Source organism: Amblyomma maculatum, chromosome 1 (genome assembly GCF_055883805.1).
Source record: "Amblyomma maculatum isolate TAMU_Amacu chromosome 1, ASM5588380v1, whole genome shotgun sequence".
In the NCBI taxonomy this organism is placed as follows: Eukaryota; Metazoa; Arthropoda; class Arachnida; order Ixodida; family Ixodidae; genus Amblyomma; species Amblyomma maculatum.
Window position 1 is genome coordinate 148,556,048 of NC_139344.1, and position 24,650 is coordinate 148,580,697.

Consider the following 24,650-nt stretch of genomic DNA (forward strand, 5'->3'; position numbering starts at 1 on the left):
GGTACAAACTTTTTTTGAAAGCAAGGGCTTTTATCTGCCATGGGGTTCACTTTGCTTAATATGTAAACAGCCAGAGACAATAGACCATGTATTTCTGCACTGTTGGGAGGGCGTCTATTTTTGGGACGTGCTGCAACGAACTGTTAAAAAAGAATTACCATTAGACTCATACGGGATTAGATTCCTGCCAACTGAAAATAATGATGGGATTCCACTTGATACGGTTATGCTAATAGGCCTGCACAGTCCATGGCGGTCCAGAATGGCGGGTTTTCACTGTGACCCTGACGCCCGCCCTGCAAGGCTCTACTTCCGCGAGAGTATACACGCATTGGTTGAAATGCACAAATTGAAGACCACTGTGCCAGACTGGATTTTAAGAGTTGAACCCCTATGCGAGCTGAAGGAATTTTAACTTGACAAAGGCAACGCGTATGAGCCTGCCGGCTTCTGTATTAAGTGTCATGCTTGTGGTAACCGCTCTGCTGTGAGCATTTGATTGTAGCGCGTTTTTGTTGGTTTTGTTGTGTGTTGGTGATGACCGGCAATAAAGAAAAAAAAAATTCCGGCGTGGTCTAGTGGCTAGGATACCTGGCTCTCACCCAGGAGGCCCGGGTTCGATTCCCGGCGTCGGAAAGATGGCGGTCTCATGGCGTAATGGTTAGCTCTCTGGACTCTGAACCCAGCGATCCGAGTTCAAATCTCGGTGAGACCTGCGCCTCTTTTTTCTTTTTTTTTTTCTGGCTATGTTACGCATCTGAATTCTCTTGTGCTCTCGCTTGCAATCCTCTTCCACGTCCCGGCGTGGTCTAGTGGCTAGGATACCTGGCTCTCACCCAGGAGGCCCGGGTTCGATTCCCGGCGTCGGAAAGATGGCGGTCTCATGGTGTAATGGTTAGCACTCTGGACTCTGAATCCAGCGATCCGAGTTAAAATCTCGGTGACACCTGCGCCTCCTTTTCTTTTTCTGGCTATGTTACGCATCTGCATTCTCTTGTGCTCTCGCTTGTAATCGTCTGCCACGTTCCGGCGTGGTCTGATTCTACTTCCGGCCACCTGCGTGTACGGACGGTGAATCATGAGCTCCGGCGGAGCGGCGATTGCGGCCCAGGCTGGCCGCGGTAACAGGCTTAACGCAAACGATGATAAGGAATATCAGCTCATTTTGCCGCATCTGCCCACCGGACGTGTTGTTTTCAACACAGTTTTTTTGCACGGCGACGTACGAGTGCGACCCTTCAGGGTTGAAGATTTCCGGGACGCCCTGGCCAAGACTGGTACGCTCCCAGACGTGGTGGCCTTGGGGGCCTACCAAATAAACCATGTCTGGGCGGTGACCTTGAGCAGCTCTGAAGCAACCAAGCGGCTGCTAGCCTTCAAGGAGCTTCTAGTGAAAGGCCGACGGTGTATCATCATTGACCCGGAGGATCAACAGGTGAAGCTACGGCTCCACTGGATGTTGCATGGCGTGGCGGATGAGGATATCAGAACTGCTTTTGGGGCTTTCGGTGAGGTGACCGAAGTTACCCGTGAGCGGTGGCGCGTCCAGGGCGTTCACGAAAAGGGCTCAACAACGAGAGCCGTACTCCTGAAGTTGAAGCCAGGGATGAAGATAGACGACCTACCTCATCAGATAAGAGTTGCAGGGGAGTTGGCCCTTGTTGTGGTGCCTGGGCGGCCAATGCAGTGCCTGCGCTGCCGCGGGACCGGTCATGTGCGCCGGGAATGTAAAATTCCGCGGTGTTCGACATGTAAGCGTTTTGGCCACTCGGAGGAAAATTGCGTACGGACGTATGCAGTGGCCACTGCACCGACAGCGAGGGCGGACATGACGGAGCTCCAAATGGATGTCGCAGAGACAGAAGAGGCCGCAAAGGGGGTCGGAGAAGCTGAAAAGCTATCAGCAACTACAGGCATGTTAGTGCCCCCGGGGGGCGGTGACGAGATAATCAGTAGGCCAGACAAGGAAGTCACGCTACCGAACAACGGACCGTCAGAGGAAGAAAGGGTGAGCGATGCCGAGAGCTCAAAAACTGAACTTCCGGAGTCTGCGGGCCGACAGGAAACCCTTGAAAAGAGCAGCGGCCGAGCGACCAACGTCCAAGGCCCTGCGAAGCGTGCCCACGACGAGAGCACAAGTGAGTTAAGCAAGGCAGAGGCAGCTAGCAACGACGAGCCGCCGATAAAAACGCCAATAGGGAGGAGGGCGACCTTCAAACCAAGACCAAATGTCTCGACGGACAGGAGAGCTGCCGAAAAGCCGCCCCCGTCACAAGGTCTGCCAGTCCAACCTCATGGCTCTGGCGTCAACGAAAGCGTCTAGCGCCATGCTAGACGTGAAGGGTAAGCACCATTCTCTTGGCCTCTTTTCACTCTAAGAAAATGGCTTATGTACTTACTGTCACTAAAGGTTGCGACCCTTAACGTGAGAGGTCTAGCAGCGAAAAGGAAGCAGAGCCAAGTCCTGCGCCTTTTAAATGAAAATGACATCGATATACTTGGAGTTCAAGAGACAAAAGTCGAGGGTGAACAAGAGACCGAGAGCATGGTGCAACGTTTCACGTCGCGGTTTTACGCAGTTGTCAGCCATGCAGTCGGTACATCTGCTGGATGCGTCCTGTTTGTGAAGAAGTTGCCGGGTCTTGTAGTGCAGTCGCATGCTTCTTTTCCGTCGGGTCGGGGCGTGGTCCTCGATTTTAGTTTTTGCTCGGCTGAGTGGCGTGCTGTTTGTATATATGCACCTACGGTAGTTGATGAGAGGGCTGCTTTGTTTGATTTTGTTGAAGATTATTTAAACACGGATAAGGAACTTGTCTTTCTGGGAGATTTCAATTGTGTACTGAGCTCCGGTGACAAAACTAGCCATCGTACATTTAGGGATCGTAGCACAGAGGTACTTTCGCGCTTGATTGATGAGTTTGCACTGGAAGACGTTGCAGAGTGTCTCACGAGCGAGCGACGGGTTCAGTATACGCATTTTCAGGGTGCTAGCCACGCCCGCCTTGACAGAATTTATGTGGCCGCAGAACTGGCTCCAAAATGTCAGGATTATTATGTTTTGGCGGTAACGTACTCAGATCACTGCATGGTTCAGTGTACAATTGGAACAAGAAAGAGAGGTAGCGGTTTTAGTTGGGAATTGTGGAAGTTAAATAATAAACTGCTGAATGACGAGCAATTCACCAGACTAGTAGAAGAAGAAATTGTTAGGATTTGTCAGGAGGACAGCCACGAACTGGGTCAAGAATGGGAACTGTGTAAGCAACAAATAAAAATCAAAGCTATAGAAAAGGCCAGCTGCATAAGGTTTCAAGAAAAACAAAATGAAATGCATTTAAGATCTTTGCTAGATAAATTGTTAGGCCTGGAGTGTAACACGCCAGGGTTATACATGGACGATATTAGAAAAATAAAACAAAGACTTCAACTGAATGACGAAGACCGTTATCGCGGAGCACTGGTGCGTGCGAGAGCGGAAAAACTTGCCATGGATGAGACGCCGACAAAAAGATCGTTGGGAATAGAAAAAGCAAATGCAAGGCGAAATCACGTGGCAGAGGTAGATTGGGCAGGACGCACAGAGACCGATAACGAAGGAATCGCGAAAGCTTTCCAGGAGTATTATGAAGAGCTTTTTTCGTCCCGAGAGGTTAATTTGGACCGTTTCAAAGAATCCTTTCTTGACGCGATGACAAAAATTGATGACGAACAAAAAGAAAGACTGGAGCGGCCAATAAGCGAAAAAGAAGTGCAGCAGGCAATAGAAAATTTAAACCCAGGGAAATCACCCGGGCCTGATGGCCTGAGTGCGGCTTTTTATAAAGCGTTCAAGGAACAGCTATCTCCTTTGTTGTGTGCCTTATTTAATGAAGCGTATGAACTGAAGGCACTGCCTGCGTCTTTCGGATCGTCGCACACAGTACTTATTCCGAAAACTGACCAACCAGATAAGCTTAGGCAGTTGTCGTCTTACAGGCCCATTGCTCTGACAAACGTTGATTACAAGATTTATATGAAGGTGCTTGCTGGCAGACTACAAACGGTTATATGCGAACTAGTGGGCCCTCACCAAACGTGCGGTATCAAAGGGCGATCCATCTTTCAGAACATTCACAAAGCGAGAAGTGTGCTCGAATGCTGCGATGCAACTCATGCGTGTGTTGCTTTACTGCAGTTGGACTTGGAGAAAGCTTTTGATTGTGTGGCGCATACTATTCTGTTCAGTATATTAGACCATGTTAATGTCGGCGCTGTTATTCGAGAGGGAGTGGCCTTGGCGTACCGTAACTGCACTACGAGATTAATTGTCAATAAGTCACTGGGGGCCCCCATCAACGTACGACGTTCGGTGCGCCAAGGTTGCCCCCTCAGCCCTCTTTTGTTCGGAATTTATATTGAAACATTGTGTTTAAGCATCCTACAAAACAATGACATTGATGGTTTTCGACTGCAGGAGTCAGAAGTCAAATTGCTGGCTTACGCAGACGACGTTGCGGTTTTTTGTGTGAATAAGGAGAGTATAAAGAGGACAGTGGATGTGGTAAAACATTTTAGCAGTCACAGGGAGTAAAGTTAACTGGGGTAAGTGCCTGGGATTTTGGCACGGAGAATGGCAGCTGACCCCCGACACTTACGCTAATGTGTCGTGGGTTACAACGCCTGCAAAGTACTTGGGTGTGCCCTTGGAATTTTACAAGGAAAGCGAGCCATACTGGCTAGAGCAGGTCAGAGAAACCCGTGAAAAAGCGGAGAAATGGAAAAGCGCTCAATTATCAATATTTGCAAGAGCCGCAGTTTGCAACCTTTTTTTAATTAGTAAGTTATGGTATGTAATGCAAGTGTTGCATTGCTCCCGTGTAAATGTGCAAAAATTGCATCGAGTTTTTGCGGTGTTTGTTTGGGCCTCGAGTTGGGAGAGGTGCAGTCGGACAAATTTGTTCCGGCAGGTGAAGCATGGGGGGCTTGGTCTGGGTCATTTGTTTGTGCGACAGATTGTAAACCGGTTTATGTTTTTTAGGGATGCCAGTGATCCATTCCTGCGCACAGTGTGTCAACAAAGACTTGGTCGAGCGTTGCCTGATTTCGTAGTTTATACTCAATGTATGCCGGGCTCTCTTTTTGGATTCTTTAGGGAAATTGTTGTGAGCGTGAAATTCTTAAGCACACGTTTTTCGAAAGAGTATTTAAGTAATGTTAAAAGGAGAACATTATACAAGGATGTTTGTGAAGTGGTGTTCCCGGTGCCCTTGTACCGAGCTTTATACTATGGAGGCACAGGAAGTAATGTATTAAAACGCGTAAAAAAAAATGCAAGTTGCTACGGGAGCTAAAACGTTTTTCTTTATGCTACATACCGGTACTTTGAGTGTAAAATCATTTATGGAGGAGAAGGGTATGTTCCTACCGTGGGGGGCCCAATGTCTCATCTGCAAACAGCCAGAGACAATAGATCACGTGTTTTTGCATTGCTGGGAGGGGGTATATTTGTGGGATGTTCTGCAAAGGACAATAAAAAAACAGTTGCCACTTGATTCCCATGGCATTAGGTATTTGCCATTGGAAAACCACGATGATATGCCGTTAGACCAGGTTATGTTAATGTGCCTCCACAGTATATGGCGCGCACGAATGGCTGGTTATCACTGCGATCCAGATGCACGGCCAGCCCGCATGTATTTCCGTGAAAGTGTGCAGCGATGGCTCGACGTGCTTAAATTGCAACCATGTGCTCCTGAGTGGCTGTCAAAGCTGGAACCTTTGACGGTGCTCAAGGAATTTTAAAATGACAATGCCTGCCTCTCAGTGGGGGATAGGCAACGAGAAACTAGCTTTGTGTACATATATTATTCCTTTGTTCCTGTTGTTTTGTGTTCCAGTGCGTTGTATTTGTGTCAAAGTCAGGCAATAAAGAAAAAAAAAAAAAAAAAAAAAGTTCCGGCGTGGTCTAGTGGCTAGGATACCTGGCTCGCACCCAGGAGGCCCGGGTTCGATTCCCGGCGTCGGAAAGATGGCGGTCTCATGGTGTAATGGTTAGCACTCTGGACTCTGAATCCAGCGATCCGAGTTCAAATCTCGGTGAGACCTGCGTCCATTTTTTTTTCTGCCTATGTTACGCATCTGCATTCTCTTGTGCTCTCGCTTGCAATCCTCAGCCACGTTCCGGCGTGGTCTAGTGGCTAGGATACCTGGCTCTCACCCAGGAGGCCCGGGTTCGATTCCCGGCGTCGGAAAGATGGCGGTCTCATGGTGTAATGGTTAGCACTCTGGACTCTGAATCCAGCGATCCGAGTTCAAATCTCGGTGAGACCTGCGTCCATTTTTTTTTCTGCCTATGTTACGCATCTGCATTCTCTTGTGCTCTCGCTTGCAATCCTCAGCCACGTTCCGGCGTGGTCTAGTGGCTAGGATACCTGGCTCTCACCCAGGAGGCCCGGGTTCGATTCCCGGCGTCGGAAAGATGGCGGTCTCATGGTGTAATGGTTAGCACTCTGGACTCTGAATCCAGCGATCCGAGTTAAAATCTCGGTGAGACCTGCGCCTCTTTTTTTTTCTGGCTATGTTACGCATCTGCATTCTCTTGTGCTCTCGCTTGTAATCCTCTTCCACGTCCCGGCGTGGTCTAGTGGCTAGGATACCTGGCTCTCACCCAGGAGGCCCGGGTTCGATTCCCGGCGTCGGAAAGATGGCGGTCTCATGGTGTAATGGTTAGCACTCTGGACTCTGAATCCAGCGATCCGAGTTAAAATCTCGGTGACACCTGCGCCTCCTTTTCTTTTTCTGGCTATGTTACGCATCTGCATTCTCTTGTGCTCTCGCTTGTAATCGTCTGCCACGTTCCGGCGTGGTCTAGTGGCTAGGATACCTGGCTCTCACCCAGGAGGCTCGGGTTCGATTCCCGGCGTCGGAAAGATGGCGGTCTCATGGTGTAATGGTTAGCACTCTGGACTCTGAATCCAGCGATCCGAGTTCAAATCTCGGTGAGACCTGCGTCCATTTTTTTTTCTGCCTATGTTACGCATCTGCATTCTCTTGTGCTCTCGCTTGCAATCCTCAGCCACGTTCCAGCGTGGTCTAGTGGCTAGGATACCTGGCTCTCACCCAGGAGGCCCGGGTTCGATTCCCGGCGTCGGAAAGAGGGCGGTCTCATGGTGTAATGGTTAGCACTCTGAATCCAGCGATCCGAGTTCAAATCTCGGTGAGACCTGCGTCCATTTTTTTTTTCTGCCTATGTTACGCATCTGCATTCTCTTGTGCTCTCGCCTGCAATCCTCAGCCACGTTCCGGCGTGGTCCAGTGGCTAGGATACCTGGCTCTCACTCAGGAGGCCCGGGTTCGATTCCCGGCGTCGGAAAGATGGCGGTCTCATGGTGTAATGGTTAGCACTCTGGACTCTGAATCCAGCGATCCGAGTTCAAGTCTCGGTGAGACCTGCTCCTCTTTTTTTTTCTGGCTACGTTCATCATCATCATCATCAGCCTGACTATACCCACTGCAGGGCGAAGGCCTCTCCCATATTTCTCCACTTAACCCGGTTCTGTGCTAGCTGCATCCACTTGACCCCTGCGAACTTCTTAATCTCATCCGCCCACCTAACTTTCTGCCGCCCCCTGCTACGCTTTCTTTCCCTTGGAATCCAGTTTGTTACCCTAAGCGACCATCGGTTATCCTCTCTTCGCACTACATGTCCTGCCCATGTCCATTTCCTCTTCTTAATTTCTACTAGAATGTCGGTAACCTGAGTTATTTCTCTGGCCCACTCTGCATGCTTTCTATCTCCTAATGTTACCCCTACCATTTTTCGTTCCATAGCCCTCTGGGTTGTCCTCAACTTAAGTAGACCTCTCTTGGTTAGCCACCACGTTTCAGCCCCATAGGTGAGTACAGGCAAGATGCAACTGTTGTATACTTTCCTCTTTAGCGATACCGGTAAACTGCTAGACATAATCTGCGAGTGCTTGCCAAATGCGCTCTATCCCAATCTTATTCTGGCTATGTTACGCATCTGCATTCTCTTGTGCTCTCGCTTGCAATCGTCTGCCACGTTCCGGCGTGGTCTAGTGGCTAGGATATTCTGCTTCCGGCCACGGCAGTGAACGGACGCAGGATGCAGGGCTCCTCAGGAGCGGCTTCAGCGACCATGTCAGGCCGCGGTAACAGGACTGCTGAACAGGACAACACTTAGCAGGTCGTTTTGCCTGCGCTTCCAACAGGTCGGTTTGTTTTGAATACCGTTTTTTTGCACGCCGATATCAGGGCCCGCCCGTACCGGGTGGAAGATTTCCGGGATGCTTTAGCACAACACTCGCTAATCCCCGATGTTATCGCTATGGGGGCGTATCGGATGAGCCACGTCTGGGCCGTCACTCTCAAGGATACTGAAGCCGTCAACAAGATTGTCAGTGTAGGTGAGCTGTCTGTGAAAAACGGGCGCTGCTTGCTGATTTACCCGGCGAACCAGGACGTGCGACTCAAGCTTCATTGGCTACTACACAACGTGCCAGACGAAGATGTTCGTGCTGCATTTGCGCCGTACGGAAAGGTGTCAGACGTTTCCCGGGAGCGTTGGCGTGTTAAAGGTATGCTAGAAAAGGGCTCTACAACAAGACTCGTCACGCTGAAGCTGAAAGCTGGCATGAAGCTCGACGACCTGCCGCATCAGTTGAATGTTAGCGGTGAGCTCGCGCTCGTCATTGTGCCAGGCAGACCCCCGTTGTGCCTACGCTGCCGGGGAACGGGTCACATCCGCAAAGAGTGCCGGGTTCCTCGCTGCGGAACCTGTCGACGGTTCGGGCATGAAGACAGCCAGTGTGCACGAACCTACGCTAGCATTGCCGGACCTGGGACCAGCGAAGACTCGTCCGAGTTAATTATGGACGAGGCGGATGCGGAGGAGGCTGGTGACATTAGAGGTCAGTCAACGAAACAGGACGCGCCTTACATGACGGTTTTAGCAAAGAATAAGGTGACGGTCTCAAATGAAAAGAATGAAACTCTGCATGTCTTGAACGTTCCATTCCAGGACCATGAAAGCGCGTCAAAGGAAGCGGCAGAAGACGTAACCAAATTTTCCGACGCTGAGGATCATCTCAGTACTGAGCCTTCCTGTACTGATGCCATGGAGGTTGGGCCGGAGACAGCAGCCTTAATTGCCGCGAAACGTCCGCATGAGGAAAGCGTCGAGGAGACTCAGCTGCCAGGCGGTGTTTGTGGTGAGCCGCCGCCGAAAACTTCTGGCATCCGAAGAGCCACGTTAAGACCGAAGCCGAACTTCTCGGCCGACACGCGGCAGGCGGGGAAACCGCCTCCGTAGTTTTTGTGGTGTCCTGAACGATTTGTGGATAGGCTGCCTACCGACCAGCGTCAGGAACCTTCTGCAACCAAGTGGTGCGTGTGTGAGCAAAAATGAAACAATGTGCTTGGACTTCGTTTGAATGCATCCCGACATTCTGCTGGGAGGACATTACATGCATACATACGCCGCTGATCGTCAGAAGCGGAGGCCACGCAACCATGAAGGTAGGCACCATGCGGGTACGGGCGTCTCTCTCTAATACATGACTCTCAAGCTTAATTCGCCGTTACATGTAGCTACTTTGAATGTCAGAGGACTGGGAGCGAGAAAGCGACAATGCCAGCTCAGTCGCCTCCTTTTGGATAATGATATAGATATAGCAGCTGTGCAAGAGTCAAAGATTGAGAGCCAAGAAAGCACTGACCGTATGGTGGCTTCTTTTCAAACAAACTTTTATGTGTGTGTATGCCATTCTGTTGGTGTATCGGGTGGATGCCTTTTTTTATACGTAACACGCTGGGAGTAAGCGTAGAGCCCGTTCTTGCCTGTCCAAGCGGTCGGCTTTTGGTTACCGCTTTTACCTACTCTAATTTATGCTGGCGTGTTGTGTGTGTGTATGCTCCCAATTCAGGATGTGAGCGTGAATTTGTTTTTTGAGTCTATTGAGGTGTGGTTGAAGGTCGACAAAATCTTGCTTGTACTTGGTGACTACAACTGTGTGTGCGCAGCTGTGGACCGAGCGGCAAAGTGTAAACCTCGAAGAGACAGAAGCTCCGAGCTGTTGAATGCACTTGTGCATGAGTATGGCCTTGAGGATGTTGGTAGTGTGTTCTCCACTGGAAACCAGCCAGAGTTCACGTACTTTCAGCGAGATAGCCATGCTGGATTGGACAGGGTGTATGCCTCGGTTGATCTTGTTTCCCTATGTACTGCATATGAGGTCAAACCTGTGTCTTTCAGCGATCATTGTCTCGTGAGTGCAGTGTTTGGCCGCAAAGGAAAGAAATCGCGCTTTAACTGGTACCTACGGAAACTGAATGCCAAACTTCTTGCCGATGAAGAGTTCCTTACGGAAGTTAAGACCGAGTTTGAAAATCGTCTTGCTATGAGACCAGTAAGTTTTGCAGAGTAATGGGACAGCTTCAAAGAGTGGGTCAAATTGAAATCCATAGAAAAGAGCAGTAAGGTGCGGCATAAAGAGAAAGAAAAAGAAAAAGAACTGAATGAACAACTCCAGTTTTTATTGAGCATGGAAAGTTCTGTGCCAGGGCATTTCGCCAGTAAAATACGAGAGATAAAAAGTGAGTTGGAAACAATCGACAGCGAAAGATACACAGCGGCTGTCATACGTGCAAGGGCTGAAAAACTTTGGGCAGGAGAAGTGCCGACAATACGAGCGCTAGCAGACGAGAAAAGATACGCCTGCCAGAAAGAAATAAGGAGTATAAGGTATACCGGCCATATCAAAGAAGATGCTAAAGATATTCAGCGTGCGGTAGCAGAACACTTCGAAGAACTGCTTAGCGCTAAGCTTCAGACTGTATAGCGGCTTTCATACAGATTTTCTAAGACTGATGCCTGCACTGGATGACGAAAGTAAAGCGCTCCTAGAAACACCTGTCAGGTCATCTATTGCAGATACTATCTCCTGCAATATAGTATCTGCAATATTGCAGGAGATAGTATCTGCAATAGATGACCTGACAACTGGGAAGGCCCCTGGGGCGGATGGTCTAAGCGCTGCCTTCTTTAAAACTTTTCAGCAGTATGCGGCTCAGTTTATGCTCCGTGTAATCACTGAAGCTTATGAACGTAATACTGTCCCATTGTGTTTCTCTACATCGCACATTGTTCTAATACCCAAGACAGATGATCCGGAGAAACAACTGTTGGTGGGGTCATATCGACCGATTAGCCTCACCAATGTTGACTACAGGTGTACATGAAGGTTTTAGCAAAACGACTGCAAAGCGTAATAAAGAAATTGGTTGGGTCTCATCGAACGTGTGGCATCAAGGGTCGATCCATTGCCACGAATATACATGTCGCAAGAACCGTACTAGAATGTGTTGATGCACTCGGTGGTCAGATAGCCATGATGCAGTTAGATTTGGCGAAAGCTTTTGACCGTGTTTCTCACGAAATTCATTTTTCCATTTTCGAGCATTCTAACCCTGGTGACCCCTTCATGGATCACTGCCTTGTCGTGGCGGAGGGGCTTGAGAAACTCGATGAAGTCGTGAGCTCTGCTGTGTAGGGCCACCCAAGATAGACAGGTCACGGCAGAGAGTTCTGACAAAATGTGATTCACTGGAGAAGGTAATGGCAACCCACTCCAGTATTTCCTGCCAAGAAAACCCTATGGCCAGTCACAATACCATTAAAGATATGGCGCCGGAAGATGAGCCCCCCAGGTTGGAAGGCGTCCCACATGTTACTGGGGATGAACAAAGGGCGATTCCCAGTAGCTCCAGGACGAATGAAGCGGCTGGGCTAAAGCCAAAAGGACGCTCAGTTGTGGATGTGTCGGGAAGCGACCCGAAAGTCCGATGTTGCAAGGAGATATATCCCATAGCAACATGGAATGTAAGATCTATGTCACAAGGTAAACTGGATGTCGTCAAGCGAGAAATGGACAGATTGAACATTGATATCTTGTTTATCAGCGAGCTCAAGTGGACCGGAATGGGATAATTTAATTCCGGCGACCGTTATGTCTTTTATTGTGGGCACGAATCCAAGAGAAGGAATGGGGTCGCTCTCATAGTAAACAGAAGAATGGGCAAAGCAGTGCTAGGGTACAACCCCAAAAACGACCGAATGATTTCACTTCGGATCCAAGGTCACCCTTTCAACATAACAGTTATCCAAGTCTATGCACCGACCGCTACTGCTGAAGAAGCTGACGTTAAGAGATTTTATGCGGACCTACAATGCCTTTTAGACCGCACCCCATCATCAGACGTCGTTTTTCTCATAGGAGACTGGAATGCTAAGGTCGGGAGTGAAGAAATATCCGGAATTATAGGCAAGTTCGGTCTTGGCGAGCCAAATGAAGCTGGGCAGAGGCTAGTAGAGTTTTGTCAAGAAAACAACCTGACCATAGCGAATACTCATTTTCAACAGCACAAGAGGCGCCTGTACAAATGGACTTCACCGGACGGTCTGTACAGGAATCAGATCGATTATATTCTTTGCCGGCAGAGATGGAGAAGCGCTATACAAGCAGTAAAAACAAGGCCTGGAGCCGACTGTGGCACCGATCATCAGCTTCTTGTTGCCAAAATTAGGCTTCGATTGAGGAAAACGCAGAAAACTAGAAGGCCTTTCAGGTATGATCTGGATCAAATTCCATTAGAATATGCTGTGGAAGTGATGAATCGATTTCAAGAATTAGATCTAGAAGACAGAGAGCCCGAAGAGATGTGGACTGATGTTCGTGATATAATAAAGAAGTTGCTACTAAGGTAGTTCCAAAGCAAAAGAAATGCAAGAAAGCAAACTGGTTATCTGAAGAGGCTTTGCAAATAGCTGAGGAAAGGAGGATGGCAAAAGTTATGGGGGAAAGAGAAAGATACAAGGCTCGCAATGCGGATTTTCAGAAAATAGCAAGGAGAGATAAGAATGCCTTCCTGAACATACAGTGCCAAGCAGTTGAGGACAACAGCCAATTAAGGAACACAAGAGCTCTGTATAAGACAATTAAAGATATCAAAGAAAGCTTCTGTGCTAAGCTGAGCGTGATAAAGGACAAACGAGGCAAGGACATCACTGAAGTCTCAGAGATAAAGAAGAGGTGGCAGGAATACACAGAAGAACTGTACAAGAAGGACCCGAATGTGCAAACCCAACATAAGACGGTTGTGATTACTGATCTCGAGCCGGGCATCCTGAGGAGTGAAGTTGAATGGGCCTTAGCCAGCCTTGCTAAGAACAAAGCTAGCGGAATTGATGGCATTCCAGCTGAGTTGCTTCAAAACCTCAACCATGACGCTGTTAACATTCTTCATACATTATGTCAGAAGATTTGGACAACCCTGCAGTGGCCACAGGATTGGAGGAGGTCAGTTTACATCCCCTTTCCAAAGAAAGGCAGTGCCAAAGATTGTTCCAACTACCGCACGATCGCGCTTATTTCGCATGCTAGCAAGGTGATGTTGAAAATCCTCCAAGGAAGGCTGCAGCAGTATGTGGATCGGGAGCTTCCGGACGTGCAAGCTGGGTTTCGCAAGGGCAGAGGAACTAGAGGCCAAATCGCCAACCTTCGCTGGATCATGGAAAAAGCAAGAGAGTTCCAGAAATCCATCTACTTCTGCTTTATTGATTATGCGAAAGCGTTTGACTGCGTAGATCACAGCAGATTGTGGCAAGCTCTCCAAGAGATGGCAGTTCCAATTCACCTCATCTGTCTCCTCAGGAACCTGTATGAAGGACAAGAGGCCACAGTCAGAACTGGGCATGGTCTTACTGATTGGTTTCCGATTGAGAAAGGAGTGAGGCAAGGCTGTATACTGTCGCCCTGCCTATTTAACCTATATGCAGAGTGCATCATGAGGAAGGCCGGTCTGGACGAGTCTTCAGCTGGAGTGAAGATCGCTGGAAAACGTATCAACAACCTTAGATATGCGGATGATACCACTTTAATGGCAGAAAGTGAAGTGGAACTCAAGAGACTTCTGATGCGCGTACAAGAAGAGAGTGAGAAGTTTGGGCTTAAACTGAACATTAAAAAGACAAAGATCATGGCGTCTTGCCCTATCAAGTCCTGTAGCATCAATGGACAAGAAGTGGAAGCTGTGACAGATTTTCTCTTCTTGGGCTCCAAGATTACCTCGGAAGGAGACTGCAGCCATGAAATTAGGAGACGCCTGCTTCTGGGAAAAAGAGCCATGGTTAGCCTTGACCGCCTAGTAAAGAGCAGAGACATTAGTCTGCCAACCAAGATCCGTATAACTCGTGCTATGGTCTTTCCAGTTGTGATGTATGGATGCGAGAGTTGGACTGTGAAAAAGGCTGACCGCCGAAGAATTGACGCGTTTGAATTGTGGTGTTGGCGAAGACTCTTGAGAGTTCCTTAGACTGCCAGAAGATCAAATCAGTCGATATTGTCGACCATAAACCCTGACTGCTCATTGGAGGGTCAAATTCTAAAGTTAAAGCTCAGCTACTTTGGTCATCTGATGAGAAGAGAGGAGTCGCTGGAGAAAGATTTGATGTTGGGAAAGGTTGAGGGTCGCCGGAGTAGGGGTAGGCTGCGAACGCGATGGTTAGATGGCATCCTCGAGGCACTGCAGATGAAGTTATGTGATGTTAGGAAGATAGTGAGAGACCGGAAAGCGTGGCGTGACATGGTCCATAGGGTCACGAAGAGTCGGACACGACTGAACGACTGAACTGAACTGAACCCTGGTGACGTCATAGTGGAGGGTGTTAAAATGGCGTATGCGAACTGCACGACCCGTATTATATTGAATGGTGAACTGACTGACAGCATCGCAGTACGTTCATCGGTAAGGCAGGGCTGCCCGCTCTCACCCCTGCTTTTTGCACTGTATTTAGAGCCACTTTGCTTGGCTATCATTGATAGCGATCGCATTTTAGGGTTCAAGCTGCAATCAGCACACGTGAAAATGCTAGCATATGCTGATGACATAGCAGTGTTTTGTGCAACTAGAAAGAGCATCTGTGAAGTCACGGGTGTCGTCCAAACATTTTGTGATCAAACCGAATGTAAGATCAATTGGGAGAAAAGCTCTGGGTTTTGGCACGGTGATTGGGACGTGACACCTGATTTCTTCTGTAAGCTGCGATGGTCTGCTCTCCCAACACGATATCTAGGCGTGCCTTAAGAATGTTATCAAGATCCCAACGTGCACTGGATGGAAGAAACATCCAGAGCGAAAGAAAAAGCGGATGCCTGGCAAGGAAGGAAACTCTCAATGTTTTCGCGCGCTTCTATTTGCAATGTTTTTCTTATTTCGACGCTGTGGTACCTCATGAATGTGTTGTGTGTCTCACGAACCTCAATTCAGAAAATGCACCGCGTTTTTGCTGTTTTTATTTGGCATCCACATGGGAAAAAACCGCTCGGACGAATTTGTTTATTTCTGTTAAAAGGGGCGGGCTTGGCCTTGCACATCTGTTCTTGCGTCAGGTGGTTTCGCGATTTATATTCCTCCGTGATCAAAAAGATACCTTTCTAAGAACTGTGATGCAAGTGCAATTACAGAGTCTGCTCCCTGAATGGATTGTGTCATGTGAAAACATGCCTGGTACTGTGACTGGCTACCTGCGCGAGGTTGTTTTTTCGTGCAAGTTGCTTAAAGTGCGGTTTTCTTTTGATTACCTTTACAATGTTCCTAGAAAAAAACTATAGAGATCTCATTGACGTGATGCTGCCGGTGCCTTTTTACCGGGTATTACACTGTGGAGGCCCAGGGCAGGACGTTTTGAAAAGAGTTAAGAAGATGCCCGTGAGGCCATCTGCTAACACGTTCCTTTTCAAACTTCACTCTAATACGCTCCCTGTTAAAACCTGGCTGAATGAAAAAGGTATCTTCTTCCCATGGACAACAAATTGCCTGTTATGCAAAAACCGGAAACAATTGAACACGTTTTCTTACAGTGTTGGGATGCTGTCTTTCTATGGGACGTCCTCCAAAGGACAATTAAAAAGGAGCTTCCATTTACTCCTTACGGTATAAGATTCCTACCAGTGCAGAACGATGATGCACCTTATGATTTAATTATGCTTCTTGGCCTCCATAGTTTGTGGAAAACACGAATGCAGGTGCGTCATGCAGATATAGATACACGATCGGCGCGTGAAAACTTTATTGAAAGTGCTGTTTATATACGCGAAACTTTCAGGAGGCAGCAGGATCCGCCACAATGGCATTGTCTCTTTGATGAGTTTGTGCACTTGAAAAGATTTTAGCCACGTACGCGATAGCTCAAGTGTAGTTGACGTTTTTTATCATGTGTGTTTTTGTTTTGTGTTTCGCGGCAATAAAGAAAAAAAAATCTAGTGGCTAGGATACCTGGCTCTCACCCAGGAGGCCCGGGTTCGATTCCCGGCGTCGGAAAGGTGGCGGTCTCATGGTGTAATGGTTAGCCCTCTGGACTCTGAATCCAGCGATCCGAGTTCAAATCTCGGTGAGACCTGGGCCTCTTTTTTTTTTTCTGGCTATGTTACGCATCTGCATTCTCTTGTGCTCTCGCTTGCAGTCCTCTGCCACGTTCCGGCGTGGTTTAGTGGCCAATTCTTAGACTGCTGGGATGCAGTATTTCAATGGGACGTGCTACAAAGATTAATTAAAAGAACTACCACTAAACCCTTATGGCATCCGGTTTTTACCGGTGGAGAACGAAGACGTACCCTATGATTTAATAATGCTTCTGGGCCTCCACAGCTTGTGGAAAACACGAATGCAAGTAAGGCACGGAGATATTAACATTCGCAGTGTACGTGAAAATTTTGTTGAAAGTGCTGTTTATCTACGGGAATGTATCTGCGCGCTCCCCGACCCACCACAGTGGGCAGAACTTCTGGATGACCTGGTAAAATTGAAGAAATTTTAACCTCACACGCGTCAGCTCAAGGGCAGCTGAAGTGTTTTATTAAGTGTGACAATTTGTTGTTCATGTATACCTCGGAAATAAAGAAAAAAAAAGCGTGGTCTAGTGGCTAGGATACCTGGCTCTCACCCAGTAGGCCCGGGTTCGATTCCCGGCGTCGGAAAGATGGCGGTCTCATGGTGTAATGGTTAGCTCTCTGGACTCTGAGTCCAGCGATTCGAGTTCAAATCTCGGTGAGACCTGCGCCTCTTTTTTTTTTTTTTTTCTGGCTATGTTACGCATCTGCATTCTCTTGTGCTCTCGCTTGTAATCCTCTGCCACGTTCCGGTGTGGTCTAGTGGATTACATTTCCGGCCACCGAGCGTGACGGACGTGCTATCGTGCTCCGTTGGAGCGGTGTTAGCGGCTCAGCCGAGCCGCGGAAACAGGATTGCCGTTCATGATAACGAGGAATACGAAGTGATGCTGCCCCACCTACCTACAGGTCGTATCGTTTTGAACACAGTATTTTTGCACGGCGACGTTCGGGCGCGGCCGTATAGGGTCGACGACTACAGGGATGCCCTTGCCAGTTTGGATTTGCTCCCAGAGGTTGTAGCCCTGGGAGCATTCCAAATGAATCACGGGTGGGCGGTTACGTTTAAGAGTTCTGAGGCCATGCAGAAAGCGCTCGCGGCTGAAAGCATTTCCGTCAAGGAACGTCGTTGCATCGTTATCGACCCCAACAAGCAGGAAGTACGAGTCAAGGTGCACTGGGTTCTCCACAATGTGACTGACGATGATGTGCGGGTGGCGTTCCGACCATGTGGTGAAGTGACGGAAACGTCGAAAGAGAGGTGGCGTGTTCAGGGCGTCACCGAAAAGGGGTCCACAACTAGAATGCTGAGCCTGAATCTGAACAAAGGTGTCACAGCTGAAGACATTCCCCACCAAATCCGTATCGCAGGTGAGCCAGCTCTTTTAGTAGTCGCATGGAGGCCCCTCCTTTGCCTGCGATGTAGGGAAAGGCCACATTCGTCGCGACTGTCGAGTGCCTAGGTGCTGGCATTGTCGGCGATTTGGGCATGATGAGAGCCAGTGTGTTCCCACGTACGCCAGAATGACGGGCCCGGCAAGGAACAGTGAGCTGGCGGAACATGTCATGGATGAGGTGGAGGCTGAGGATGCGTCAAAGGAAGCAGGTGTTTTACCATCTGCTGCTGCAAAAGACCTGCAACCTTCAAGCGGTGAGCACACAGTGGCGACGACGGCCTCGCAGCACGAACTGCCTCAACTCGAACAGGAGCAAAAGAAAAATCGGGAGAAGACGCCTACTGTCGAAATGGAGGATACCTCAAGGAACGAACCAAGCACCCTACAAAATGTCAAAGATGCAAATATGGAAGACACCGCTGTTTCGGCCACAAAACGCTCTCATCTTCAAGCGGTACAAGGCGACCAGCTAAGTGACGGTGCAGCAGTGGAGGAGCCGCCCACCAAAGCGACACCGACGCGGCGAGCGCCATTTAAACCAAGGCCAAGTATTCCGCCTGATAGAAGAACAGCTGAAGCGACGCCGAAATAGCGCTGCTTCTGTGGTAACTTTGTCCTTTTCGGATGCCGGAGCAACGTGTGCGACACACTTGACTACGCATGGAGGACGACCCAGAAGAAGCGCATCGAGCCTCTAGTAAAGGCTGGCACAGCGTGGGCACAAGTGTTAATCCGCTGAGCACGGAAACCGCTGCCGCGACATGGTGCCCTGAGGTGAGCACTGCACGATTTGTGTGTTCCTCCAGAGATAAGGGAACATTATTTCATATGCCATTGCGCATAGCGACGTTGAATGTCAGGGGGCTGGCAGCGATCAAGCGTCAGCGTCAAGTCAGCCGAATTTTCCTAGAAAATGATTTGGACATTATCGCTTTGCAAGAAACCAAAATTGAGAGTGAGGAACATACAGATCGAATGGTTGCCAATTTTCGGTCGCGATACAATGTGTGTATATGTCATGCTGTTGGAAGGTCGGGTGGTTGCGCCCTATTTTTGAGAAACAGTCTGGGCATTGTGGAGGAAAATGTCGTAGCATCCGAAGATGGCCGGTTACTGGTTGTTGACTTTGCACTGTCTGGTAGTGCTTGGCGTGTTATATGTGTGTATGCACCTAACAATCAGACTGAGCGTGTTGCTTTTTTTGAGAAGGTTGAAGCGTTCCTAAATTGCGCGAAAAGTGTTATTCTTGTGGGTGACTTCAACTGTGTCTGCTTAACAGAAGATCGAGTACCCAAGTCCCCGATTCGCGATCAGAGCGCTCGGTTGCTGAACTCACTAATTCAAGACTATAATATGGAAGATCTTGGCAGTGTATTGTCACAAGGCTCACATCCCTGTTTTACGCATTTCCAACGCGGCAGTAATGCGAGACTAGACAGAGTGTACGCCAGCTTGCAACTTGTCACAGCATGTGAAAAATATGATCTAAAGCACCTCTCGTTCAGCGATCACAGTCTTGTGATGGTTACGTTTGATAACAAGCCCAAAAAGTCACGGTTTAGTTGGGACCTCTGGAAGCTTAACGTAAAACTTCTAGAAAATGAAGAATTCATTGAGCGAATTAAAGAAGAGATAGCTAAAATGCCCTCGACTCGCTCATGGAGCTACGCAGCAAAGTGGGAATCATTTAAGAACGACGTCAAGGTGATTGCGATAGAACGAGGAACAATACTTAATCAAAGATGTCGAAAAATGGAGAAAGAATTGAAGTGCAATTTGGATTTCATAATGTGTATGGAAACAGCAGCGCCTGGCATGTACATAAACAAAATCCGAGAAATAAAGAACCAGCTAGAAGCTCTGGAGACAGACAAGTACAGAGCGGCAGTGATAAGGGCGCGGGCCGAAAAGTTGTGGGCAGGTGAAGCACCGAACAAACGTGCGTTGTGCGATGAAAGGCGGTATGCAACGCAGAAAGAGATCCGGCAGATTCGGTACCACAATGAGATTACCAGCGACAAGAAGGAAATTGAGCAGGCCTTTGTGGAATATTATACAGAACTGGTAGGGAATAAAAGAACGAGGTGCGAACTGCATGATGAATTTTTATCGCTAGTGCCCAGATTAGATGAGCCCACGGTTGCTCGCCTAGAACAACCTATCAGCATTGGTGAAGTTGAAAGCGCAATTGACGAGCTAGTCCTTGGGAAGACGCCAGGGCCCGATGGCCTCGGTGCCGCTTTTTATAAGACCTTTCGAGATGAAATTAGCCCAGCTTTACATGCGGTGATCACGGAAGCGTACAAAGAAAAACAAATGCCGCTGTCTTTTCGTACTGGTCACGTAGTGCTAATCCCCAAAACGGATGACCAAAGGAAACTGCAGTCGGTAGGGTCTTATCGCCCGATTACGCTGACCAATACCGACTACAAGATATTCATGAAGGTTCTGGCCAAGCGCCTGCAAAGTGTGATCATGCAACTCGTTGGACCGCACCAAACCTGCGGAGTAAAAGGGCGCAGTATATGCACAAATGTTCATGTTGCGCGTAGTATTCTGGAATGTTGTGATGACTTTGCTGGTCGAGTAGCAATGATCCAACTGGACCTGGCAAAGGTATTCGATCGGGTATCGCATGAAGTTCTGTAAAGCGTGCTCGAACATGCAATGTAGGATGTGTTATTCTTGATGGTCTAAAAATGGTTTATGACAATTGCACCTTTCGAATCATTGTTAACAAAAGCTTAAGCGAAACTGTCCCCGTGCGGTCTTCAGTAAGACAAGGTTGCCCACTCTCTCCTTTACTTTTTGCTCTATACCTGGAGCCATTTTGTCTTAAACTGATCAACCCCGAACTAATTAACGGTTTTCGTATTGAGTCGTCCCAGGTGAAAGTTCTTGCCTATGCGGATGATATTGCGGTGTTTTGTAGCGACCGAAAAAGTGTTCAAGAAGCAATTTTCGTTGCCAAAAACTTTTGTGAACAGACCGGCGCTGAGATTAACTGGGACAAAAGTGTCGGCTTCTGGCACGGAAATTGGGAAATTGCGCCGAGGTCTTTTGCGAACCTCCAGTGGACAACCGTTCCATCGAAGTACTTGGGAGTGCCACTGCAATATTATAACAGGAGCGCCGTAACTGGAAGGACGTGATGGCCGAAGTGAAGGAGAAAGCAGGGGCTTTTCAAGGTAGAGAATTATCCATGTTTGCGAGGGCATCCGTATGCAACATTTTTCTAATCTCCAAATTGTGGTATGTTTTGCAGTTTCTATGTCACGCGTATATGTGCAAAAAATGCACAGAGTGTTTGCTGTATTCATTTGGGCGTCCAACTGGGAAAGGACAAAACGAACCAATTTATTTAGAGCAGTTCGAGATGGTGGTGTCGGTCTCTCACATTTGTTTGTTCGGCAACTCGTCTCCCGTTTTATGTTTTTCAGGGATCAAAGTGAGCCCTTCTTACGTACAATGATGCAAGTGCGTCTAGCAAATGCCCTTCCAGATTTTATTGTGTCTACTGCAGGGTGGCCAATATGCGGGTTGAAGGGATATTTAAAGGAGATTGTTGACTCTGCCTATATACTGAAGGTTCGATTCTCGATAGAATATCTGTCTGGTGAACAAGAAAAAATTGTATAGTGACTTAATAGATGTCATGATGCCAGTTCCCTTGTACCGAATGATAAACAATGGAGACCGAGGGCAAGATGTTTTACAAAGAGTTAAAAAGATGCCGATCAAAGCAAGTACGAAGTCGTTCTTTTTCAAACTGGACACTAGTACACTTCCAGTTAAGACCTGGCTAGATGACAAAGGAATATTTGTACCCTGGACCACAAACCGTTTATTATGTAAAAAGCCTGAGAACATCGAACACGTGTTCATTGAATGCTGGGATCCGGTATTTTATTGGGATATTCTGCAACGTACCATAAAGAAGGATTTGCCCATAACACCTATAGGAATACGCTATCTACCAACAGACAATGATCACACAGGTATTCCCTACGACATGATAATGCTGCTCGGCCTCCATAGTTTATGGAAGACACGAATGGCAGTCAGGAAGGCAGATGTCAATGTCCTGTCGGTGAGAGAAAACTTTGTTGAAAGTCTGTGCTATGTACGTGAAGTTTATCGGGCGCAGGTTGAGCCACCTTCATGGCTGAATGTATTGGATGAACTGATCCAGTTCAGGAAATTTTAATGTATCACTCCAGCCAAAGCAGGCTGAAGTGTTTTTTTATTACAATGTATTTCCTTTGCCTCAAAAAACAGGTAAATAAAAAAAAGTGGCTAGAATACCTGGCTCTCACCCAGGAGGCCCGGGTTCGATTCCCGGCGTCGGAAAGATGGCGGTCTCATGGTGTAATGGTTAGCACTCTGGACTCTGAATCCAGCGATCCGAGTTCAAATCTCGGTGAGACCTGGGCCTCTTTTTTTTTTTCTGGCTATGTTACGCATCTGCATTCTCTTGTGCTCTCGCTTGCAATCCTCTGCCACGTTCCGACGTGGTCGGGATTCCACTTCCGGCCACCGAGCGTGACGGACGTGTTATGACGAGCTCCGTTGGAGCGGCTACAGCGGCCATCTCGAGCCGGGGTGACAGGGTTTTTGCATCGGGTGAAGAATACCAGGTCGTATTGCCTGGTTTGCCTACAGGACGATTCGTTCTAAACACTGTTTTCTTGCACGGAGACATCAGTCCGCCCATACCGGGTGGAAGATTTCCGGGATGCGCTCGCTCCCCTGTCGCTCCTGCCGGAAGTTATCGCCCTCGGGGTGTGCCGCATGAGCCACGTTTGGGCCGTAACCTTTAGGGGCGATGTGGGCGTAAAGAAGATTGTGCAAATGGGTGAGCTGAAAGTGAAATCTGCTCGATGCCTCATGATTGACCCGGCGAACCGAGACATCCGAATGAAGCTACATTGGCTGCTGCCCAGCGTACCGAACGAGGACGTGCGGCTCGCTTTCGCGCCGTTCAGCAGTGACCGACATATCTAAGGAGCGGTGGCGCGCACAGGGTGTGGCGGATAAGGGTTCCACCACGAGGCTGGTGACGTTGAAGTTGAATGCAGGCGTGAAGCTGGACGACCTGCCCCACCAGGTGAACGTCGCTGGAGAGCTAGCCCTTGTGGTCGTTGCGGGCAGGGCTCCCCTCTGTCTGCGGTGTCGAGGCACGGGCCACATTCGGCGCGACTGCCGCATTCCACGGTGCGGTTCCTGCCGTCGCTTCGGACATGACGAGACCCAGTGTTCTCGGACGTACGCCAGCGTCGCTGGACCCGTGAGCAGCGTAGACGCTGCCGAACTGCTCATGGATGAAGCCGACGCGGAGGAGGCATCGAGAACGGCTAATGTATCGTCGCTGCAAGAGACCACGGTGGGCGCCCCACAGACGGATCAACTGGAGTGTCAACCTGTCGCTGGCGCAACGCCCGAGAAGTCTTCCCCAGAGTCTGCATCGGCCGTCGCCGTCGTGCCGAATGGTGCGGCTGTGACATTATCTGACTCTGTGGTTAGCGACACCCAGCCCATGGACGTTCTCGGTACAGCGGTCAGCCAAACGGTCGGAAAACGGCCGCACGAGCAACTCGCTCCGAATGTGCCCCAACTTGGTGCCAGTGGCGGAGACGAGCCGCCGACTAAAATATCAGGTATGAGGCGTTCGACCTTGAAGCCGCGTCCGAACATTCCTGTAGAATCACGGCAGGCGGGTAGTTTTGTGTAGTTCATGCCATACAGAGGTGGCATGGGGTTCCGGGGTGTGTCGTTTATGTAGACACCATGAGATAGGGACCTTTCCTTTCTTCGACATGGCAATCTACCTCCCTGAAGAGCTACGTGTAGCTACAATAAACGTACGGGGCTTCGGAGCAAGAAGGCGACAGTGCCAGCTTAACCGCCTTTTCATTGAGAAAGATCAGCACGTAGTAGCTGTTCAAGAAACCAAAATTCATAGCCAAGAAGCGACAGATCGAATGGTGTCCGCTTTCAGACTGCATTTCGACATTTGTGTGTGTCATTCAGTTAGTTCTTCTGGCGGCTGTGCCCTTTTCATACGTAAAAATGTTGGTATAAATGTGCAGTCGCTGTTTTCGTGTCAAAGTGGCCGGCTCCTGATTGTTGATTTTTCACATTACGATGTAAACTTCAGAGTTATGTGTGTGTATGCACCTAATATAGCTTCCGAGAGAATAATGTTTTTTGAACGTTTCCAGACGTACCTAGATTGTGAAAAGGTCATAGCTTTGTTGGGGGATTTCAACCGTGTTTGTCGCGCTGAAGACCGTGTAAAATGCTTGACAGTGAAGGATAAGAGTGCGGAGATCCGGAATTCAGTTATTCACGGTCACAACTTGGAAGATGTTGGAAGTGTGTTTTCAAATGCTACTCAACTGCAATTCACTCATTTTCAAGGCAGTAGCCACGCACGACTTGATCGGTTGTATGTATCGCTTGAATTAGTGCCGCTGTGTACATCGTATGAGGTTAGACCAGTGTTGCTTTAGTGATCACTGTCTAGTGATTGCAAACTTCGGCAGAAATCAAAGCAAAAACAGCTTTAATTGGGACCTATGGAAACTCAACACGAAATTGTTGGAGGACGAGGGTTATGTTAAGTACGTTGATGGGGAGCTAAAAACGTTGCTTGCAGAGCAGCCGATAAGTGTTGCCGTGGGCTGGGAAGAATTTAAACAGGCAGTAAAACTGAAGGTAATTGAAAACAGTAGTAAACTGCGATATGAAGAGAAACAAAACGAAAAACACCTGTGTGAGCAACTAGAATTCCTTACTGGTATAGAAT

The 24,650-nt window shown here is 48.6% G+C and overlaps 19 non-coding genes and 1 pseudogene across 19 annotated transcripts; all 20 read left to right on the top strand.

Moving 5' to 3' along the window:
• The first annotated feature begins 564 nt into the window (after positions 1–564).
• Positions 565–636, top strand: TRNAE-CUC (transfer RNA glutamic acid (anticodon CUC)). The gene has a single exon. It is a non-coding gene; the product is annotated as a tRNA-Glu (tRNA).
• A 7-nt stretch (positions 637–643) lies between these two features.
• TRNAQ-CUG (transfer RNA glutamine (anticodon CUG)) lies at positions 644–715 on the top strand. Its single transcript has one exon. It is a non-coding gene; the product is annotated as a tRNA-Gln (tRNA).
• An 82-nt stretch (positions 716–797) lies between these two features.
• On the top strand, positions 798–870 carry TRNAE-CUC (transfer RNA glutamic acid (anticodon CUC)). The gene has a single exon. It is a non-coding gene; the product is annotated as a tRNA-Glu (tRNA).
• A 7-nt stretch (positions 871–877) lies between these two features.
• On the top strand, positions 878–949 carry TRNAQ-CUG (transfer RNA glutamine (anticodon CUG)). Its single transcript has one exon. It is a non-coding gene; the product is annotated as a tRNA-Gln (tRNA).
• A 4,984-nt stretch (positions 950–5,933) lies between these two features.
• Positions 5,934–6,005, top strand: TRNAA-CGC (transfer RNA alanine (anticodon CGC)). Its single transcript has one exon. It is a non-coding gene; the product is annotated as a tRNA-Ala (tRNA).
• Positions 6,006–6,012: 7 nt separating this feature from the next.
• Positions 6,013–6,084, top strand: TRNAQ-CUG (transfer RNA glutamine (anticodon CUG)). Its single transcript has one exon. It is a non-coding gene; the product is annotated as a tRNA-Gln (tRNA).
• Positions 6,085–6,158: 74 nt separating this feature from the next.
• TRNAE-CUC (transfer RNA glutamic acid (anticodon CUC)) lies at positions 6,159–6,230 on the top strand. The gene has a single exon. It is a non-coding gene; the product is annotated as a tRNA-Glu (tRNA).
• Positions 6,231–6,237: 7 nt separating this feature from the next.
• Positions 6,238–6,309, top strand: TRNAQ-CUG (transfer RNA glutamine (anticodon CUG)). The gene has a single exon. It is a non-coding gene; the product is annotated as a tRNA-Gln (tRNA).
• A 74-nt stretch (positions 6,310–6,383) lies between these two features.
• On the top strand, positions 6,384–6,455 carry TRNAE-CUC (transfer RNA glutamic acid (anticodon CUC)). The gene has a single exon. It is a non-coding gene; the product is annotated as a tRNA-Glu (tRNA).
• A 7-nt stretch (positions 6,456–6,462) lies between these two features.
• Positions 6,463–6,534, top strand: TRNAQ-CUG (transfer RNA glutamine (anticodon CUG)). The gene has a single exon. It is a non-coding gene; the product is annotated as a tRNA-Gln (tRNA).
• A 73-nt stretch (positions 6,535–6,607) lies between these two features.
• On the top strand, positions 6,608–6,680 carry TRNAE-CUC (transfer RNA glutamic acid (anticodon CUC)). Its single transcript has one exon. It is a non-coding gene; the product is annotated as a tRNA-Glu (tRNA).
• A 7-nt stretch (positions 6,681–6,687) lies between these two features.
• On the top strand, positions 6,688–6,759 carry TRNAQ-CUG (transfer RNA glutamine (anticodon CUG)). The gene has a single exon. It is a non-coding gene; the product is annotated as a tRNA-Gln (tRNA).
• Positions 6,760–6,835: 76 nt separating this feature from the next.
• On the top strand, positions 6,836–6,907 carry TRNAE-CUC (transfer RNA glutamic acid (anticodon CUC)). The gene has a single exon. It is a non-coding gene; the product is annotated as a tRNA-Glu (tRNA).
• Positions 6,908–6,914: 7 nt separating this feature from the next.
• Positions 6,915–6,986, top strand: TRNAQ-CUG (transfer RNA glutamine (anticodon CUG)). The gene has a single exon. It is a non-coding gene; the product is annotated as a tRNA-Gln (tRNA).
• Positions 6,987–7,060: 74 nt separating this feature from the next.
• TRNAE-CUC (transfer RNA glutamic acid (anticodon CUC)) lies at positions 7,061–7,132 on the top strand. Its single transcript has one exon. It is a non-coding gene; the product is annotated as a tRNA-Glu (tRNA).
• A 147-nt stretch (positions 7,133–7,279) lies between these two features.
• Positions 7,280–7,351, top strand: TRNAE-CUC (transfer RNA glutamic acid (anticodon CUC)). Its single transcript has one exon. It is a non-coding gene; the product is annotated as a tRNA-Glu (tRNA).
• A 7-nt stretch (positions 7,352–7,358) lies between these two features.
• On the top strand, positions 7,359–7,430 carry TRNAQ-CUG (transfer RNA glutamine (anticodon CUG)). Its single transcript has one exon. It is a non-coding gene; the product is annotated as a tRNA-Gln (tRNA).
• An 8,954-nt stretch (positions 7,431–16,384) lies between these two features.
• Positions 16,385–16,456, top strand: TRNAQ-CUG (transfer RNA glutamine (anticodon CUG)). The gene has a single exon. It is a non-coding gene; the product is annotated as a tRNA-Gln (tRNA).
• An 815-nt stretch (positions 16,457–17,271) lies between these two features.
• On the top strand, positions 17,272–22,195 carry LOC146204422 (uncharacterized; annotated as a pseudogene).
• Positions 22,196–22,199: 4 nt separating this feature from the next.
• TRNAQ-CUG (transfer RNA glutamine (anticodon CUG)) lies at positions 22,200–22,271 on the top strand. The gene has a single exon. It is a non-coding gene; the product is annotated as a tRNA-Gln (tRNA).
• Positions 22,272–24,650: the final 2,379 nt, after the last annotated feature.